This window comes from Staurois parvus, unplaced genomic scaffold (assembly GCF_062004578.1).
Source record: "Staurois parvus isolate SC_StPar_1 unplaced genomic scaffold, SC_StPar_1.0 ptg000732l, whole genome shotgun sequence".
Classification (NCBI taxonomy): domain Eukaryota; kingdom Metazoa; phylum Chordata; class Amphibia; order Anura; family Ranidae; genus Staurois; species Staurois parvus.
The window spans coordinates 1,181,535-1,195,701 of NW_028318528.1; the positions used below are offsets into that span (position 1 = coordinate 1,181,535).

At 39.5% G+C, this 14,167-nt stretch overlaps 1 protein-coding gene and 3 non-coding genes across 4 annotated transcripts in view; 2 read left to right on the plus strand and 2 right to left on the minus strand.

Annotated features, from left to right (window-relative positions):
• P2RY11 (purinergic receptor P2Y11) overlaps window positions 1-14,167 on the plus strand; it is an 82,489-nt gene that overhangs the window by 17,787 nt on the left and 50,535 nt on the right. The window lies entirely within an intron of this gene.
• TRNAH-GUG (transfer RNA histidin (anticodon GUG)) lies at window positions 7,814-7,885 on the minus strand. Its single transcript has one exon. It is a non-coding gene; the product is annotated as a tRNA-His (tRNA).
• Window positions 7,889-7,961, minus strand: TRNAR-ACG (transfer RNA arginine (anticodon ACG)). Its single transcript has one exon. It is a non-coding gene; the product is annotated as a tRNA-Arg (tRNA).
• Window positions 13,810-13,902, plus strand: TRNAI-UAU (transfer RNA isoleucine (anticodon UAU)). The gene is given in 2 exon segments: window positions 13,810-13,847; window positions 13,867-13,902. It is a non-coding gene; the product is annotated as a tRNA-Ile (tRNA).

Below are 14,167 nucleotides of genomic sequence, written 5' to 3' on the forward strand. Positions count from 1 at the left end.
TGTAATTTAATGTTATTAAAAATTACACCATGGACCTTTGGGTTGTACTTGCCCCCGGGCCAAGCGTTGCCAGTCAGCTCCTGCTTCAATCCGTCTTCTTTCTGCTGCTTCTGAGCCCCTGTCCTCTTTTCTGGTCCCCTTGTGCTCTCTCCTGGACCCCACTCCTCTCCCACAGTGATACCAGGGTCCCCCTCCCCTCTACCACTGGCTGCTGCGGGAAATCTGTCAGGATGGAGAGCAGAGAAGGCACCAGAAATATGTCATTTACCGGCCCCTTCCTTGTTTGAATGGACAGTCGCTGATTGATACCGGTCACTGACTTTGTCCATTCATAACTGAGACATAGTTAACTGTTTACTATACTTCAGTTTATGAATTAATGGGAAGCTCTGTACAGAGCCATTCCTGTCCATTCATTCTGTGATGCTGAGGCTGAGATGGAGATTGAAGGCTGTGTCCTCAATCTCTGTCTCAAAGGTGGAACATCAGAGGTCTGTTTAGACCCCTGATATCTCACCAAATAATAAAAACTAAAATTGTATAAAAAAGTATATAAATAAAATGGTAAAAAAAATAAAAAAACTACTGACACCAATGGTGGAACTGCCAGGGTTGCAAGGTTTGCATTTGCTACTGGGCCCTGGCCTTCTGCCACCAGGCTGCAAGGGAAGGGCCCCCGGGCTCAGAGCTGCTCATTTGAAAATGCACGGGTCTATATTTTTTGTCCCAGTCCGGGCCTGCCCGGAGGGGATTGTTTTTTTCTGAACAAATGGTAATAACCACTTACAGTGATTGTAAAGGTTAAAAAAAGTATTCCTACCTTCTCTGTGCAATGGTTTTGAGCAGAGCAGCCCAGTCCTCTTCTGGGGTCCCCTGGTAGTGGTCCAGGCTCCTCCTACCTTCTGAGTTCCCCCAAATAGAGGCACTCGTGCTGGCTCCATCCCAAGCCACACTTTGTGTTTCTATTGAAACTGTGGCTCACCCCCCCCCCCCACCCTCACATCACTGCATTTGGTGGTTGGGGAGGAGCTGCACATAGAAGGTTTTTGCCTTAATGCAGAGAATGCATTAAAGTCAAGAGTAAAATACCTTCAGCCTTTACAACCAATTTAAAGTGTTACTAAGCCCAAAACCGTAAAATCAGTCTGTATATGCAGTAAAGCATGCATGTTATACTCACTGTGGAACTTAAGGGGTTAATCCTCTGCATTGTGTAAAATGGCTGTTTGATCCTGTCTTCTCTGCCCCTCCTCTTGTTCAAATGTCAAGCTGATAAGACAGACTGAACCCAGTAGCCACATGCATATGCTCAGTTTAGTGTGTATTGCTAGACAGTTTTTTTTTTCTTTGGAGAGTGCATGTGATCAGCAAAGGGCCAATCAGCACTGTCCAGACAGAGGGTCAGGGGTTATGCAGCCTCAAAGGACAATCAGGGTAGAATGAAAAGTCTTCCTACAAGCTTTAACCAGTGCTCTGCTAGACACTGATAGAAATCACAAGACTGCTCTAACTGCTGATGAGAAAAGGTATTTTGCAGTTTATATTTTCTAAAATAATTGCATTTCCAAGTTCTGTGTACTGTGGGAGACCAGATATAGTGAATTCAGGGTCCAAGGAGACCAGATATAGTGAATGCAGGGTCCGGGGAGACCAGATATAGTGAATGCAGGGTCTGGGGAGACCAAATATAGTGAATGCAGGGTCCGGGGAGACCAGATATAGTGAATGCAGGGTCCTGGGTTTAGTAACACTTTAATACAGATATAGCAAAACACTTTGAACAGTATCACTAACAGACCCAAATGGAGGAAATAAGAGAAACCCATTGTTAGAGTTTACACAAATCAAAATAAAAATGACATAAAGTAACACTTTAAGTTTTTTTTACCATTATTTTCATGGGGTTCCAGAATTAGCATTTTCTTCTTTATTTATTTTGCTCCAAACGTTTATGTTGATTTTTTGCCTGGATATTGTTTGTTAGCACAAAACATTTTGTTGTAAATAAATTACAAAAAAGGTTTGCATTCCAAATTAAAAATTGTACAACCCTTATAAAAACTATAATATATTCAGTAATGCACACATTTAACATAACCAGTTTCTTATTAAATAGTTGTATATTATTGTATTTGGCCTACATTTTTGTTTTGAACGTAGCTTGAGTGGTAACGTGTGTATATGAGAAAAAAAAAAAAAAAAAAGTTTTTTTTTCCTGTTGGCCTCCTATTGTGGAGTTTTCCCTTTACTCCCTGTCCTGGAACAAAATAGGAAGTGAAAGGATATCTCCCATTTGAGAGGAATTGCCCCCCTTAGACAGGTGTCTCCTTAACAAATATTTTTGCAAACTTTTTCCCCTTTATTCCTGGTTTGTAAAACATTTTAATTTCCTGAACCTGTCCTACTTTTTCCCCAATACATAATGATAGCATGACCCACATTTGAGCTATAGATGCCACAGAAACAATATTACTAACCATAGCACAGTCAATGAGGCCGGTAGGAGTTGAACCTACAAGCTTCTGCTCCATAGTCAGATGCATTATCCATTGCACCACCAGCTCTGCTGCTGTCGTTGTCTTTGTCTTCAGGTCACTGATATGTAACACTCTTTCCTGTCTTTTACATGTAATACTGTCTAAATATGTTAATTTGTTGTTCTCCACATCTTGCGTAAACGTTCTGTTTTTATCCATTGAATTTGTGCCATTGTAGTTGCATGTTTTAATCTTGACCCCTGCATTGTCCCCTTAGGACAGTGCCAATGTGTGGTTGGCTTCATCTAACAATGTCACATTGTGGAGAAAAGAAAGTCCCCATCCCTGGGCAAACTCATGTTGCTTCAAGATTTTTGCCCGGCATAGCTATTAAAGATAGTGGAATCTGGTGTCAGTGATCAATAGAGAGGTTAGGATTAAGGCTCCATGCACACTAGCATTTGTTTAAGCTCCTAGATCAGGGGTCTGCAACCTTTAAGACATAAAGAGCCACTTGGACCCGTTTCCGAGAGGGAAAAAAAGACTGGGAGCCGCAAAACCATTGCAACATTTAAAACAAATCCGACACTGCATATATTGCAAAAAGCGCTCTGGTCATGAAGGGGGTTTAAGGGCCCAGTAAGCAAAGGGTTAATCAGGGCCACAGTGTATCGTCATAATCACAATCATAGCCTTAGGTCAGTGGTGGGCAACCTTTTTTTTCAACTGAGCCAAATCTCGCCAAAACCACGATTGAAATTTATTTTGAGAGAAACATTTTTAAAACTGAAAATACATCCCCCATATAGTAATTCATCCCCCATATAGTAATTCATCCCCCATAGTAATTCATCCCCCATATAGTAATTCATCCCCCATAGTAATTCATCCCCCATATAGTAATTCATCCCCCATAGTAATTCATCCCCCATATAGTAATTCATCCCCCATAGTAATTAATCCCCCATATAGTAATTCATCCCCCATAGTAATTCATCCCCCCCTATAGTAATTCATCCCCCCCTATAGTAATTCATCCCCCATATAGTAATTCATCCCCCATAGTAATTCATCCCCCATATAGTAATTCATCCCCCGTATAGTAATTCATGCCCCCTATAGTAATTCATTCCCCATATTAATTCATCCCCCATATTAAGTCCCCAAGTCCCCCCTGTGTCAATTCACTTACCTTTGCTCCTCGCGTTCCTCTCGCCGTGTTCCCGCGCCGTTCCGGTGTAGCATGAAAATCTGTCTCCTATGAGGTGCTGTCCCCCTCGACGTATCTGCGCATGTGCCAGTTTCAGGCATTAGCAGCTGATCGGCGATCTCCGGCACATGCGCAGATACGTCGAGGGGGACAGATCCTCATAGGAGACAGATTTTCATGCTACACCGGTCTTCAGGGCGGACTGTGAGAGGAGCCTAGCGGGAGCCTAGCTCCGCGGGCCGGATTAAAAGGTCTGCCGGGCCGTAGTTTGCCCATTGCTGCCCTATTGCCTGTCACCTGGTGGGCAGTGTGCTCCGGAGCCGCAGCCAAGGTGAAAAAGAGCCGCATGCGGCTCTGGAGCCGCGGGTTGCCGACACCCGGCCTAGATGCTAAATACAGTAAACAGCTCAAAAAATGAAAGAGACACTTTGAAAACACATCAGATCTCAATGGGGAAAAATCTCATGCTGGATATCTATACTGATATTGACTGGGTAATGTGTTAGGAATGTAAGGATGCCCTATCGTTTGATGGAAATGATAATTATCAACCTACAGAGGACTGAATTCAAAGACACCCCGAAAATCAGAGTGAAAAAATGATGCAGTAGGCGAGTCCATTTTGCTGAAATTTCATTGCAGCAACTCAAAATGATACTTTGAAAACACATCAGATCTCAATGGGGGGAAAAATCTCATGCTGGATATCTAGACTGATCAGGGGCGGACTGACCATTTGGAAACTAGGGCACTGCCCGAGGGCCCGGGGTCAGTAGGGGGCCCCATGAGATGCCCCTGGTACCTTTTTCATAGGCTTTTTTGAGTTTGGGCAAGGACACAGGGGCCCATGATCCTCTATTGCCCGGGGGCCCCATAAGTTGTCAGTCCGCCCCTGATACCGATATGGACTGGGTAATGTGTTAGGTACGTAAGGATGACCCATTGTTTGATGGAAATGAAAATTATCAACCTACAGAGGACTGAATTCAAAGACGCCCCGAAAATCAAAGTGAAAAAATGATGCAGCAGGCTAGTCCATTTTGCTGAAATTTCATTGCAGCAACTCATAATGATACTTTGAAAACCCATCAGATCTCAATGGGGGGAAAAAATCTCATGCTGGATATCTATACTGATATGGACGGGGTAATGTTAGGAACGTGGGGATGTCCCATCATTTATAGGTTGATTTTAATTTCCATCAGAGGACTGAATTCAATGACTCCCCCAAAAATCAAAGTGAAAAATTGATGCAGCAGGCTAGTCCATTTTGCTGAAATGTAATTGCAGCAACTCAGAATGATACTCAGTAGTTTGTATGGCCCCCACGTGCTTGTATGCATGTCTGACATTGTTGGGGAATGCCCCTAGTGAGACCACGGATGGTGTCCTGGGGGATTTCCTCCCAGATCTGGACCAGGGCATCACTGAGCTCCTGGACAGTCTGAGGTGCAACCTGGCGGCATCGGATGGACAGAAACATGATACCCCAGAGGTGTTCTATTGGATTTAGGTCAGGTGAGCGTGGGGGCCATTCAATGGTATCAATTCCTTCATCCTCCAGGAACTGCCTGCATACTCTCGCCACATGAGGCCCGGCATTATCATGCACCAGGAGCAACCCAGGACCCAAATATATGCTGAACGCTCCTCAATGCTAGTAAAACTCTGCTACAACTGCTTTTTATTAGCTTTTTTTTTCTACATTCTGCAAAAACCCTAAAAATGCTAAGAAAATGCTGATGCTCCTAAATGCTCCTAAGGCTCCATGCACACTAGCATTTCTTTAAGCTCCTAGAAGCTGTTATTAGCATTTTTTTCTGCTCCTAGAAGCTAAATAGTGTTATCCAATATGTTCATGCCATGCACACTGCGTTAGACTATTAGCATTTTTTTTGAACTTCAAAGTCTAGGAGCAGAAAAAAAATAGTTTTTGTAGAGTTTTTGGGAGCGTTTTTCTGGCAGAAAAAATGCTGAAAGCTCCTAAACGATAGTATAAGACTCCTATAACTGCTTTTTTTCTAGGTTTTTTTTTTCACATGTACTGTAAAAACCCAAAAAATGCTAATACAATGCGGATGCTCTTAAGGCTCCATGCACACTAGCCTTTTTGTTAATCTCCTAGAAGCATTTTTTTTCTGCTGCTAGAAGCTAAATAGTGTTCTCCTGTGTCCATGCACACTACTTTAGGCTATTAGCATTTTTTTGAGCTTCAGTGCCTAGGAGCAGAAAAAAAATTGTTTTTGTAGAGTTTTTGGGAGCATTTTTTCAGCATAAAAAAATGCTAAACGCTCCTAAACACTAAACGCTAAAATCCTAACAGTTGTTTTGTAGCTTTTCTTTTCCTCTACATGTACTGTAAAAACGCTAATAAAATGCTAACGCTCCTAAACACTCCTAACCACTTCCCGTCCGGCTCATGTATATAAACGGCCGGACAGGAGCAGTGCAGGGATGGGTTGCAGTTCATAAATGGTGCCCGCCATTTTAGCCTGTGTGCACTCCCTGGATGAGGTCCCGATCATGTGATCACTGATTGGCCAATCAGTGAGCACATGAATAGTAATAAGCAAGATGTCACTTCTGACATCAATGCTTACTATGTGTGAAATCTGTGAATGATCACAGAGATCACATGGTACAGGGCCAGGGGCGGACTGACAACTCATGGGATCCCCGGGCAATAGGGGATCATGAGGCCCCTGTTTCCTTGCCCAAACTCAAAAAAGCCTATGAAAAAGGTACCAGGGGCATCTCATGCTCTCACAGTATTTCTCAATGGCTGCAAGAATGCAGCCAGAGAGAAGGAGAAATGATCGCTTTCACAGCCTTTATGGGTGTAAAAGCAATCAGTGTAAAAAAAAAAAATCTTCATCACCCCCCACAAGTAGTACAGTGTCACTATGGTAATACTGTACTGCTAGGGTGACAGTATGTTAAAAAAAAAACAAAAAAAAAACAAATAATAATATAAAAAAATAAATAAAAATGTAAAACATTTTTTTTCAAAATTATAATTTTTGGTTAGAAACTAATTTGGGTTATTTTTTTTACTAAAAAGATAGCTGAATACATTTTGGCCAAGAATTATGAAGAAAGATTATTTATTTGCACTTTTTTCAAAATTTTTGGACTTTTTAATTTATATAGCAAAAAAAAATAAAAATTCCAATGGTGAATAAATACCACCAAAATAAAGTTTTATCTGTCTCAAAAAAAATGCTAAAAAATGAATATGGGTAGTGTTGCATGACCGCGCAATTGTCATTCAATGTGTGATAGCGCTGAAAGCTGAAAATTGGTCTGGACAGGAAGGGGGTAAAAGTGTCCAGAATGGAAGTGATTAAAAATGCTATTATCAGTGTTTATTTATCCAACTTTTTTTAGCTTAAAAAAACACTAGTGTTCATGGAACTAGTCTTCTTATGCAGAGAGATTTACATTTTTTTAATGTTTTAAAAATCTTATTCCTGTATATAGATTGCAAACATTTTAGTAAATGGGGGGGGGGCACAAATGGTGGTGTTTCTCATTTAATAGTAGCTTCAGTCAGTTCAAGGAGATTGTTTATAACTGATCGGACATTTGATTGGAGAGGTATTGATTGTCTTCATTTGGAGGCAGATTTTCTTTTTCTAAATATTTTTAAAATCTTGTTCCTGTATATATATATATATTGTAAAAAATGTAAAACATAGGGATAGCCACACATGGTGGTGCTACATGTTTACTAGTACTGTACAATGGCTGTGCTGTGTAGCGTCAGTCAGGTCCGAGTATCTTCTTTATAGTGGCTTCTGTGTATGGGCATTTGTGTCTAAACTACTTTTGGCAATGATGTAAAATATGTCCATACTGATAACATAGAAAAACTTCCCTTTGACACACGATTTCAACTTTTACATGAACCACTTAAGTCTCAAGGCCTTTTCCTCCCTAAATCCCTTGAGCACCAGAATGTTTTTTTTTTCATAGATGTCTCAGTTCCACGCCTTATTCTTTTTATAAGATGTCACTTTGACAAATACCCTCATTAAGAGATTTCCGCGCTATTACCTGTTTTAGTCAAAATAGGAAGATTGTAGATTTCCTGACAATTCCTATTCTCTTTCCCAAACTAAAAAAGTGCCGTGACCCGGATTCGAACCGGGGTTGCTGCGGCCACAACACAGAGTACTAACCACTATACGATCACGGCAGCTGAGCCAGGTAGGAGTCGAACCTACAATCTTCTGATCCGTAGTCAGACGCGTTATCCATTGCGCCACTGGCCCTGCTGTTGGTTGAGCTCCTAGGCCAGGATCTCTCAACCAGGATTCCATGGAACCCTAGGCTTCTTCCAGTGGTTGTTAGGGCTTCCTTGTTAGGGCTATAAGAGATTTCTGCCTCTCAGATAAGTTCCCACAGACAACATTGATCCTTTTAGCTATCTGTAAAAGGGAATTCTTCCCAAGGAGCACAAGTGTAAGGAGCATTCTTCCACACTAATGTATCATGAGTTGTAAATATAGTAATTTTTTAGCAGGGGTTACCGAGACTGGAAGGGTTTCAAGGGAGGAGCATTGTTCCACACTTTTATATTGTCTTTCCTAAATGGGGTCATTTTATGGATGTTTCCACTGCCCTCATGCTCCAGAGCCTCCAAAACTGTGACAGGTAGTCAGGAAATTAAATGTGTAATTTATGCCCCTAAAACACCTGAAATTGCTCCTTGGATTTTGGGCCTCTCTATGTAGTTAGGCTGCGAAAAACTCTCATGTTGTATCGCCATTCTTTTTTTTTCAAAATTGTCAGTAATTTTTTCGTTTATGTACCAATAAAAAAGTGGCAATTAAAAACCACCAAATGAAAGTTCTCTCTATCTCAAAAAATAAAACAAAATTGTCATTTAAAGTATAACAGCCCTGAAAACTGCAAAATGATCTAGGCAGGAAGGGGGAGAAACAGTCCGGTCTTCAAGTGATCAAAATATTTCTCAATATTCCTGTTTTGACGACAACTGGAAAGTTGTAGATTTTTTGTCATTTCCTAACCCTGCCCTGCTCATTTCGGAACTAAAAAAGTGCTGTGATCCAGGGTTGCTGCGTCCACAACGCAGAGTACTATCCACTATATGATAAGGTAGGAGTCAAACCTACAATCTTCTGATCAGTAGTTAGATGCATTATCCATTGCACCACTGGCCCTGCTGTTTGTTGTGTTTCTAGGCCAGGATCTCTCAACCGGGATTCCATGGAACCCTAGGATTCTTCCAGTGGTTGTTGGGGCTTCCTTGTTAGAGCTATATGAGATTTCTGCATCTCTCATAAATTCCCACAGACAACATTGATCCTTTTAGCTATCTGTAAGAGGGAATTCTTCCCAATGAGCACAAGTGTAAGGAGCATTCTTCCACATTAATGTATCATGAGTTGTAAATATAGTCAGTTTTAGCAGGGGTTACCGAGACCGGAAGGGTTTCAAGGGTTCCTTTGTGTTGGACATCCAGGCCATCACAACAGTTTAGTCCTTCACACATAACCCTCTATAAATATAATACTTTCTTGTTTTGTGCATCTTCTTTTGTAAACCTGCTGTTCTTATCCAATGAATTTATGTGTTGACTATCAGGTGGTAATTTGCAAGTTTTGTTCTTGACTCATGCATCATCCACAGGGGCAGACTGACCATTGGGGAACTTGGGCACTGCCAAAGGGCCCGGAGTCAGTAGGGGCCCCATGAGATGTCCCTGGTACCTTTCATAGGCTTTTTTGGGTGTGGTTTGAGTGTGGGCAAGGACACAGGAGTCCCATGATCCCCTATTGCCCGGGGGCCCCATGAGTTGTCAGTCCGCCCCTGATCATCCCCTTCCTCCCATGTGACAGCGCCAATGCTTGATTGGATGCACCTAACACTGTGAAATGCTGAATATTTTTGGTGGCCAAAAGAGATGATAAGTATTAATAATCTTATGTAGGTAGATTTTCATTTTTTTGTATTTAAAATCTGAATCCTGTATATAGCCTGCAAAAATATTACAGCATATATTATTATATATAATACTTTTTAAAATGAATAATAAAAAGTGGTATATTCTGATTTGGCCATAGTGCTGAAGGCATAATATTTTAAATTTTGTAGTTTAGTGCTCAAAAAAAATCTTTAATATTTAAATGTATAGTTAGATTATAATAAATAATAAATGATCAATTAAAATAAGAGAAAGTTGTTCTTATTTTGTTTTTTTTGTTCTTCTCTGCATCTTACTGATATGAAAATATTAGTAAAAATTTATTTAAAAAATATATATTTTTTAAATATATTCTTCAGATTTTTTTTAACATATAAAAAATTAATTTTAACATATATTTTTACATATATTTGTAAATGCATTCCAAAAATGTAGATTTGTATTTTTAAAGGCATACAGTATATTTTAAATGTATTTTTAAAAATACTTGTCATATATTTTATGCTAGACGCATTTTAACATAGTGTATATATATATTTATTTTTTATTTTATTTTTTTTTAAAGGCATACAGTATATTTGAAATGTATTTTTAAAAATACTTGTCATATATATTATGCTAGACGCATTTCAACATACAGTATATATATATATATTTTTTTTTTTTAAAGGCATACAGTATATTTGAAATGTATTTTTAAAAATACTTGTCATATATTTTATGCTAGACGCATTTCAACATACAGTATATATATATATATATATATATTTTTTTTTTTTTTTTTTAAAGGCATACAGTATATTTGAAATGTATTTTTAAAAATACTTGTCATATATTTTATGCTAGACGCATTTCAACATACAGTATATATATATATATATTTTTTTTTTTTTTATTTTTTTTTTTAATATATTGAATGTAGCATTTCAAATATATGTCAAAATATTTGGGAAGAATATTTTAAAAATATATTTCAAATATATTTTTCTTCCATGTGGGTATGCACAGCTGCTCCAGCTTATGAGTGTGCCAGTTTTAGTAAATCTCCTCCACTGCCTATCTATTTAAAATGAAACTGCTTGAGACACAAGTCTGCGATATTTGAAGTATGTGGGGACTTGAGGACAAATAATGTTGACAACTGGTGTGAGAGTTTATTTCAGACGTTCCAGAAAAAATTACTTTATCAGAGCCAGCATCGCACCATCCGCAGTCTGAGAACATTTCATTGCAACAATTTTATAAAGATAGTAATAAAAAGGAAATAAGAGGTGTGAATGAAAGGAAATGTGTGCTACACTCTCTGCTTTGTTGTATTTGATATAGACATCCAAAGGCAACTTTTTATTGTTCTTTGTGCTTGGTGATCCATTTCCATTGTTTGATCAGCAACAACATTTTTCATTGTTATGTTACAAATTTGCTTTGCATTAACTCAAGAAATATTTAATATTAATAAAGCCATCTGTCGCAAATTTCTGCTTGGAGACATTTGTAGTATATTCTCAGAAATTTTCTTTAGCAGCCTTTATATTCACTTTAATATTGGATTATATCATGGTGTTGATTGTTATACACAATTTTGTTGTTTTTTTTCTCATGCAATATTTGTCCTGGGCGCAGGTTATTCATTACATTATTTATTACAGGTACTTATACTGTATATACGTATGTCAATTTACGCAGACCTTTACATATATATTGTACAATCACATCAGTCCCAACCCTCAAGGGGCGTACAATCTAAAGTACCAACCTTACATTCATACTAGGGTCAGTTTAGACAGGAGCCAATTAACCTACCAGCATGTCTTTGAAATATGGGAGGAAACCCATGCAGGCACAGGGAGAACAGGCAAGCTCCAGGCAGGAGGTGCCATGTTTGGGATGCGAGCCAACGACCCGAGTACTACTGGGCATAAGTGCTAACCACTTAGCCACTGTGCTGCCCATTAGGTTATTTACTACACTATTCATATTCTCAGAAATGCCGCATTTTAAACTCAAATTCCAGTTTTACACAAATTGCAAAATGGTTCTACAAGTGCATTACTACTTTTGCAGCCAAATTGGGAAAGCACCTACTTTATATTTGTTACTTGCTCTCAGTCACATGGCATAATCTCATTACTAGTTTTAAACTAGATCTGAGCACTTTCTAACAAAGGGTTAAAGATCTAGAAGCTGAGCCTCTGCCAATATCCTGGAGTTATAATAATATTCACCTGAGGCTAGGATTAGATGTGCGGTAAGGTCTCTGAAAAGTGATCTGCATTTGGATCACTTTTCAGAGGTGTTTGACAGGTGGTGAGGAGGCCTCTTGTTCTTCATGGCCAGTGAATGGAGCCATGTGCTATGAAGGCAGCCACACACCGGGAGGTTAAGACTGCTTGGCTTTTTGAAACAAGGACTGCTGTAGATGAAGCTGCACTAAGCTATGTTGCCTGACCACTTGTACAGAGGCATTGCAGTACATTGTTTTCTATGCAATGTTGGTTGAATTTTGTGAAACACAAGATGCAATGCCGGGTACATAATCAGTCCAAACATTGAAAAGGTCTACACATGTGGTATCTCCATAGTTGAGAAGAGTAGAAGAATGTGTTCTGGGTGTAATTCTAAGTATACCCATACTGTGTATTAGAAATATGTTAATTGGCAACTTTGTGTTAAAAGTTTTCACATTCTTTCCACATTTTCCAAAAATTTGCGGAAAAAGTGACACTTTCAAAAGACTCCTCATGCCTCTAAAAAAATATCTTTGGGTATTGTCTTTCCTAAATGGATTTTATGGGTGTTTCCACTGCCCCGATGCTCCAGAGCCTCCAAAACTGTGACAGGTAGTCAGGAAATTAGATGTGTAATTTATGCCCCTAGAACACCTGAAGGTGCTCCTTGGATTTTGAGCCTCCCTATGTGGTTAGGCTGTGGAAAACTCTCATGTTGTATCGCCATACATTTTTTTTTCAAAATTGTCAGTAATTTTTTTATGTACCAAAAAAAAAGTGACGATTTAATACCACCAAATGAAAGCTCTCTACCTCAAAAAATGAAAAAAATTGTCATTTTAAGTATGACAGCCCTGAAAACTGCTCTAGGCAGGAAGGGGGAGAAACAGTCCGGTCTTCAAGTGATCAAAAGATTTCCCCATTATTCCTGTTTTGATGACAACTGGAAAGTTGTAGATTTTCTGTCATTTCCTAACCCTGCCCTGCTCTTTCCAGAACCAAAAGATGCCATGACCTAGATTCAAGCCAGTGTTGCTGCATCCACAACACAGAGTACTAACCACTATACGATCACAGCCCACATGATGAGCCAGGTAGGAGTCGAACCTACAATCGTCTGATCCATAGTCAGACGTGTTATCCATTGTGCCACTGGCCCTGCTGCTGCTCACCTCTCTAGATTATCATAACAGCCACATCCTTAACATGTAACATACATGTAAAAATTTTATTTTGCTGTTCTTATCCACTGGATTTATGTGTTGAAATAATTTAACTTGCGTGTTTTTATCTTGACCCATGCCTCATGTCCCCAACCTGGTGTATACGCAGATGTCACTCCAGCATTTTTTGGTGCCCATAGTTGTTAAAGATTTGAACCAGTGGCCAATGGAAAGGTTAGGATTAAGAGTCTTTATTTGAAGACCGATATTTGTTTTTTAAATGTTTTAAAAATACTTGTTTTTGCATATAGATTGCAAAACTGTTAGTACACAGGGGGAGCCACAAATGGTGGTGCATCTTGTTTACTACTACTGTATGATGACTGTGTTTTGTAGATTCGGTCTGTTCATGTAGATTCTCTATAATGACTTCTGTGCAAGGGTATTCATTTGTTGTTCGAACTACTTTTGGGTAAATATATCAACAATGGTTTAATCTGTATCCTTACTGCTAACTGCCTTTCATTTCCTCCATCAGCTCATCCCCACAGCTATTATCTTTTGTATCACTCAACCCTTCCTCCTAGATTGTAAGCTCTAAGGAGCAGGGCCCTCTGTTTCCTCTTGCATAAAAACTTCCTTTTAGAAGGGACAGTTTTACCTTTTCATTGAACTATGGCCATAACACAGAATTCTAACCACTATGCAATCATGGCAGATGAGCCAGTTCATTTCCAAGTGTCATATGTGAACTAAACCATATCCCATCTCAGACACAGGTGCTCCAGTGGTGCAATCGGTTAGCGCGCGGTACTTATAAGACAGTAACTGGTGAGCGATGCCGAGGTTGTGAGTTCGAGCCTCACCTGGAGCACAGATTTTAGCAGCACTGTGTATTAGTGTTTAGCACTTCTACCTTGTGGAATTTGGGTCCTCAATTTGAAGTCTGGTCAGGGCACAATCTGCATTAACCTCTTCCTGTCCGCCTGCTAGGCTGGCTGTACACCAGCAGACTGCAGTGCCAGTCAGCCACAATGTGCTTGATCACTGCCCCAGTGGAGGGACAATAAATTATGCAACCTGTCCCAGTGCTCACACATACACCACTATACACCATACTAGCATCTTGATCACTGCCA